The sequence below is a fragment of the Lactuca serriola genome, chromosome 4 (assembly GCF_051521515.1).
Source record: "Lactuca serriola cultivar US96UC23 chromosome 4, Lser_US96UC23_V15, whole genome shotgun sequence".
NCBI lineage: Eukaryota > Viridiplantae > Streptophyta > Magnoliopsida > Asterales > Asteraceae > Lactuca > Lactuca serriola.
In genome coordinates, this window is record NC_136411.1 from 378056012 (window position 1) to 378062730 (window position 6719).

At 36.9% G+C, this 6719-nt stretch overlaps 1 pseudogene; it reads left to right on the forward strand.

The window, feature by feature from the left end:
- The first annotated feature begins 4478 nt into the window (after positions 1-4478).
- On the forward strand, positions 4479-6012 carry LOC145097759 (UPF0496 protein At4g34320 pseudogene; annotated as a pseudogene).
- The last annotated feature ends 707 nt before the right edge of the window (positions 6013-6719 follow it).

Sequence of the window (6719 nt, forward strand, 5' to 3'; positions counted from 1 at the left end):
ACCCGGGCACGGGAAATGATGAAGATGTAAATACTAACGTATCAGAATTTGTGTCTGACTCTTATATGCAAGTTTTAGACAAAGAAACCGATCCAAGGTACCCCATAAGGAGTAACCGAGGAATACCAAAGAAACAATATATGTCGGATGTCAAAGCTAAAGGAAGGTATCCTATATCCAACTACGTGTCACATCACCGCCTCGCAAGCTCATATGTATTACTAGTTGATAGACTGACTACAGTCTCTATACCAAAAAACATGCAAGAAGCTGTGAAAGACGAAAGATGAAAGCAAGCAATGAATGAAGAGATGAAGGCATTACAAAATAACTAAACACGGGAGTTATTTAAGCTTCCGAGTGGAAAGAAAACAATGGGATGTAAGTGGATATACACCATGAAGCTTGATTCAGGTTGGAATAATAAACAAATTCAAGGCGAGATTAGTGGTGAAAGGATACACCCAAAAATATGGAATTGACTATGGAGATACCTTTGCACCGGTAGCAAAAATTAACACCATCCGTGTCCTTGTCTCCATCGCTGCACATAAATATTGGCCTCTCAAAAAATTTGATGTAAAAAATGATTTCTTAAATGGGCATCTTGAAGAAGAAGTATACATGGATCCACCACCAGGCATCGAATGTAATGGGAAGGTATGCAAACTAACGAAATGTTCTACGGGATGAAACATTCTCCACGTGCATTGTTTGGCAGATTCTTAAATTTCATGAAGCAAATCGGGTATAAATAAAGTGACACAGATCATACATTGTTCATGAAATCCAACACCGAAAAAGTGTCAACATTGATAATATATGTTGATGATATGGTCGTCATTGGAAATGACACAAAAGAAATTGAAAAGCTCCAAATAATCTTGGCCACTGAATTTGAACTCAAGGATCTTGGACACCTATAGTATTTCTTAGGGATTGAAGTAGTCAAATCGAAGTCCAAAATCACGATGTGCCAGCGGAAGTATGTGCTAGATTTGTTGACAGAGTTTGGTATGTTGGAATGTAAACCCGTTGATACACCTATTGAAACCAACCAAAAGTTGACAATTCCTCCAAACAAAGTTACCACTAATAAAGATCGGTATCAAAAACTAGTGGGCAAACTCATTTACTAGTCTCATATAAGATCAGATATAGCGTATGCGATAAGTGTTGTTAGCTGGTTCATGCTCACTCTAGGTGAAGATCATATGAATGCAGTGTACCGAATTTTAAGACAACTCAAATAATCACCAGGAAAAAGGATTATTTTTCGGAAAGAATCGAGACCACCAAGTTAGTGGGTACACAGATGCAGATTGGGTTGCAGATCAAACTGATGTGAAGTCTACTTCAGGATATTTCACATTTGTGGGTGGAAATCTTGTTACATGGAGAAGTAAGAAATAGAAGGTTGTATCGAGATCGAGTGCAGAAGAAAAATTTAGAGGAACAATCCATGGTGTATGCGAGCTCATATGGATAAAAAAAGGTCTTAAGAGATTTGGGGATAACTCTAATAGCTCCGATGCAATTACACTGTGATAATCAGTCTGCTGTAAAAAATAGCCAATAATCTAGTCCAACATGACAAGACTAAATACGTAAAAATAGATAGACATTTTATCAAGGACCATCTTAAAAAGAAAATTGTTGATCTTCCTTATGTTGCTTCTGAAGACCAACTTACATACATGCTTACGAAAGTCATGTGTGGGAAAGTCTTCCATTGCTCTCTTGATAAGCTGGGAATGATGGACATACATTCTCCACCTTGAGGGGGGTGATGACGAGAGTAAGATAAGGAAGGATAGTTAGATGTAAATGTTATCTAGATATTGGATAACAGGTTGTAGATTAATAGTTTGGTTGTAGATTATGAGTTTGTTCATGTGATTGAATTGATATAGAAAACAAAATTTCATTCCTCAATCTCGAATCCTTACTTTCTACAAATCTAAACTACCGCATCAACCAAATATGTTAAATAATTTAAAACATAACTTGTAAAACATTTCACAAAATAAATTTAGGGTTTCACGAAGTGATTTGGGTCCGCAAAACATTTATTTATGTAAAAGTAGAGTAAACTAACATTTTGGTTAAGTAGAGATACCACCACAAACCATCTCTTATTGGCTCAACCATATAAGGTTTGGTAAGTACCTTTCAACAGATGACCAAAGTTTGAATCTTGGAGTTTTAAACAAATTGCACACCGTGTAGGTACTAACCCCCTCTTATATCATCTGTTATATCCATCAAATACCACATATGTGGTGGGTACCACATCAACACCGCATTCCCCTACCACTAACATGAGTTACTACCACTAACACACCATTACACCTCATTTTTTTATTTAAATTTAATTCAAAAATATAATAAAATCATTTTTAATACTAGTTTCCATTAAATTAAAAGACCAAATTACATTAACTTAAAACTACATTAATTGAAATAAAAAAATAACAATAAAAATAAAAACGACATTACTTAAAATAAAAAAAAATTAAAAAAAAATAAAAAAAATAAACTAAAACCAACCATAAATATAATAAACTACCTCGTACGCCTACGTCGGGCTCGAACCGACTCTTTCATCGCGAGGAAAAGTTCCAAGTCTTCGCCCTCGATGTCGTTTGCTTTCATTTTCAAGATTTCCATATCGGTTTTTGTTTGGATCGTCGCTTGTACCCCTTGAAATGATGTTTGTGCTTCAATCATTTTTTGCTCCATCCGAGTCATCACCTCGACCTTCGTTTCTTGAAGTTGCACATATCGATCAAATTCATCGCCAAAAATATCCATAACACTAGAACTCGAATATGTTGAAGCTGCTTTTTTTTTTTTTGCTTTATTTCTTCCAACGTGCCGAAGAAGAGGTTGCTCGTTTTCAGGATCTAACAAATCATCATTGATGTCGATGTGTGTTCGTCCGTCTGATTGTTGGGAAGTTCCATCGGGGTTTCTCAAACGCTTTTGAACCGAAAGATTGTGAAGTTCCTTCCGTTTGCTCTTTCCATTTTGGAGCGTCTTTCAATTTTAGCCATGATTTCATATACAGAAAAGCTTTGCGTGTTGGAGTTGTTTTTTCAAATTGCTCCATGGACGCCTTGAAAACACCAAAATCGTTCGAGCCGCTTTTGCGTATGTTTAGGAGGTTGTTGTAGATTCCTCCAAACTTGGTGCAGTTTAGTCGAATATCTCGCCATTTCGACATAATTTGATCGGTATTTCGAGTTTCACATTCCATTAACTCGTAGAAAATGGCTCGGACTTTCTCCTAAAAACTTCTGTAAGGTTGACTATATCCTACAATTGGATCTTGGGAAGCCAACACCCATACATATGCTAACTTTTCTTCTTCGTTTTTTGTCCATGGAACCCTTTCTTGGATGGTAGTGGGTCGGGCCGGGTTTTTTTTTTTCCTTTTTTCTTTTTTGGTTGAGGTGGTGGTGAAGGTTGCGTTTCTGCAATAAAATCCGGCGAAAGTGGTGGTTGTGAAATTGGTTGTTGTTGTTGTTGTGACGCTTGTTGTTGGAGTTGTTGTAGTTGTTGGAATTGTTGAAATTGTTGGTATTGTTGTTGTTGGAAAGACGGAAAATGCTGATATTGTTGTTGGAAAAGTGGTGTTTGTTGGATAGGGGAACCGGTTTGAATCAAATTGACAAAACTACCTTGAGGTAACTCCATAATCGGGAATTGGTGAGAGGTTGTATCTAACGCAAATGCGTTATCAGGTTTGTGATTTCTGTAGTTTGGAAGGGTATTTTGGTTGAGATCCATGGTTTTTGGTTGTGAAGATATAGTGTGTAGTTTGTGTATAGAGAAAAAAAAGAATGGTGTAAAAATTAAGGAGTAAAAGTGTTGGTTAATTTTTTTTAAACAAAGTAGCCGGTGAACGGCTATAGAAATTGGTCAAAATGGGCTTCGATTTCATTGGACGTTTGAATCCGTTATGGCCAACACGAAAGACCACGAGAACGGCTGACCACGAAACAACGAGATGGTGTGCACGGCCGTTGTTCGTGGCCAACTCAACCACAAACTTGGTCGTTGTATGTATACCACATGGCCTTACGTAACTTAGAGAAAACATGAAAAATTACATTTCCCAAAAGATGCTATGATTTTGCCAAATACTTGATTTGATGTCATTTTTATTTCCAAAATCGTTTGCGTGAAAATATGGGAGAGTTTCATGAACATGTGTCAAAAAACAACAAAAATGTAGTTTTATATAATGAGCACCATTCGTTGCCAATTTTGCAAATAGCATGATTTTGTTTAACAATATACCGACATACATGATAATTCGGTAATTCCACTAAAAGTATCAAAAGCATTTTCAAATCGTATGAACACTCCTATTTTATACTAGATTATTTATCAAGTTCAACACACGAATCTAGATTTTCTTGAAAACGATAAAGGATAGTTTACTACAAAACGCCAAACATGAGAGTTGAAAAAGTCAGAGAGAATATTTTTCTTGCTAGAATTCAACGAAGGGTAATTTCGTAATTTCCCTAGTCATAGATGAAGGTTCTCCGCCGTGTTCCTCCGTCGTAATCAAATATAATTCAATGCAATCAAACACCACACACAGTTGACTTCAGATTCAACGGCAAATGGGATCTTCAAAGGATCCCAACTTTCTCCTTTAATCAACGACACAAAAATCCCAAAAACAACTCCCTTTGCTTCTTTTTCTTCATCACTTGATTCACTTTAATCGATTTTCAGGCACCCATCGCCGATGGGTTGTGTGTACAGCTCAGAGTCCGGCAGCAGTCGAACAAACCTACCGACAGGGTCGTCTTCTTCTTCATCTGGAACTCCATCAATATCAAAATTGCAGCTCAGTCCAGATCTAACATCTTATCAAGATGCTTGCCGATCAGATCCAGATCTCCAGTCGTTGGATTCGTCGCTTCAATACCGAACAAGTCGGGTCATAAATTCTCTGGCCACCGGCGTCGAGGTCCGTTCACTTTCCCTTGACTCCCTTCGTGAAGTCACCGGAAGTCTTCTCGATATGAATCAGGAAGTAGTCAACATCCTAATTGAATCAAAAGAAGACATTTGGAATAACGAGGAATTGTTTTCCTTAGTTAAAGATTTCTTCGATCTTAGTATCCTAACTCTAGATTTCTGCACATCGCTAGAGGATTGCTTGAAAAATGCTCGATATAGCTTATCATTTCTCCAGATTGCGATCAATCAGTTCGATGGAGATAATGATTACTTAAAAACCCTAGAACAGTTCAAAAAATTCGAAGCGTTAGAAGGTCCATTCTCCGAAGAATTTTTCGAATTGTTTCAATCTGTATACAAACAGCAACTCTCAATGCTGAAAAAAATACAAATCCAAAAAGGTAAAGTAGACAAGAAGCTGAAATCAGCAAAAACATGGAGGAAATTGACCAATATGATATTCGTCATCACTTTCAGCACTGTGATAATCTGCTCTGTGGTGGCTGCCGCCGTCGCTGCACCAGCGGTGCTGACAGCATTGGCGGCTGCAGCGGCGGTGCCGCTAGGGTCAATGGGGAAGTGGGTTAATTCGTTATGGAAGAAATACGAGACAGAATTGAAAGGGCAAAGGGAGATGATTAGTTCAATGCGAATGGGGAATTTGATTGTGATCAAAGATCTTGATAATATCAAAGCTTTAGTGGATAAATTAGGGATTGAGATGCAGGGTTTGGTGCAAAACGCCCAATTTGCAATCAAGGAAGATGAAGAAGAAGCGGTGGCTATGGCTGTTGATGAAATGAAGAAAACAGTGAATGATTTTGCAAAAACGATCGATGAATTGAGTGATCATTCGGATAAATGTTGCAGAGATGTAAGGAGAGCAAGATTAGTGATTGTTCAGAAGATCACGAAGCACCCTAGTGGCTCAATTTAGCTTATGTTGCTTTGGTATTCACTAAAAGGAACATTCTGTTGTTAAAAAATTGTTCATATCCATTGAAAAGATTTTGACATGCTTTTATTTGATAGGTTTTTGTAAGAGCCATGATGGCTTTGAGGTTATTATTTTCCTAATAATTTTATAGATAGGAAAGAGGGTCATCATAACCCCATCATTTTTTTTTGCAGTATTTAAACTCTTTAAACTTTCAAAATACAGGTTAAATAAGGGAATATCCCAAAATAAAGGGGTCATCCGGTTTCTTGGTTGAGCTGACATCCATATAACATTTTGGTTAACTGAAAGTGGTCTACGTGGTGCTGACATGTGTCCAAATGGATTAGTATATTAAAAGTTTTTTTTTTTTAATTAATTTTTCTCTATTTCACATACATACACACACAACAAAGTAATGAATCAAGAAAACCTTGATGTTAGTAACATCTGAAATTGGTCGATACACAATTGGTCGATACACACCTTCTCTAACCCCTGTTTTGACTTTAAACTTTGACGATCAAGATGCATACCTGTTAAGAATCGTGTTCTTTAAGTACTGTTATGATGCAATTCCAGATTCCATCTATGAACCCTACGATATAACAATTTTTCAAATCTGAAAATAGTTTCATCAAAGTGTTGGTAGTAAAATTCAAATTGATATTTGAGAACAAGAACCTTACCTAAACAAATTGATTAGACTTTTTCCTTACATATTCGATCAATCAACCCCCTCTCTAAGCCACTCACTGTATCACTCTACTCTTGATACCACTAAACCCATTCGATCAAT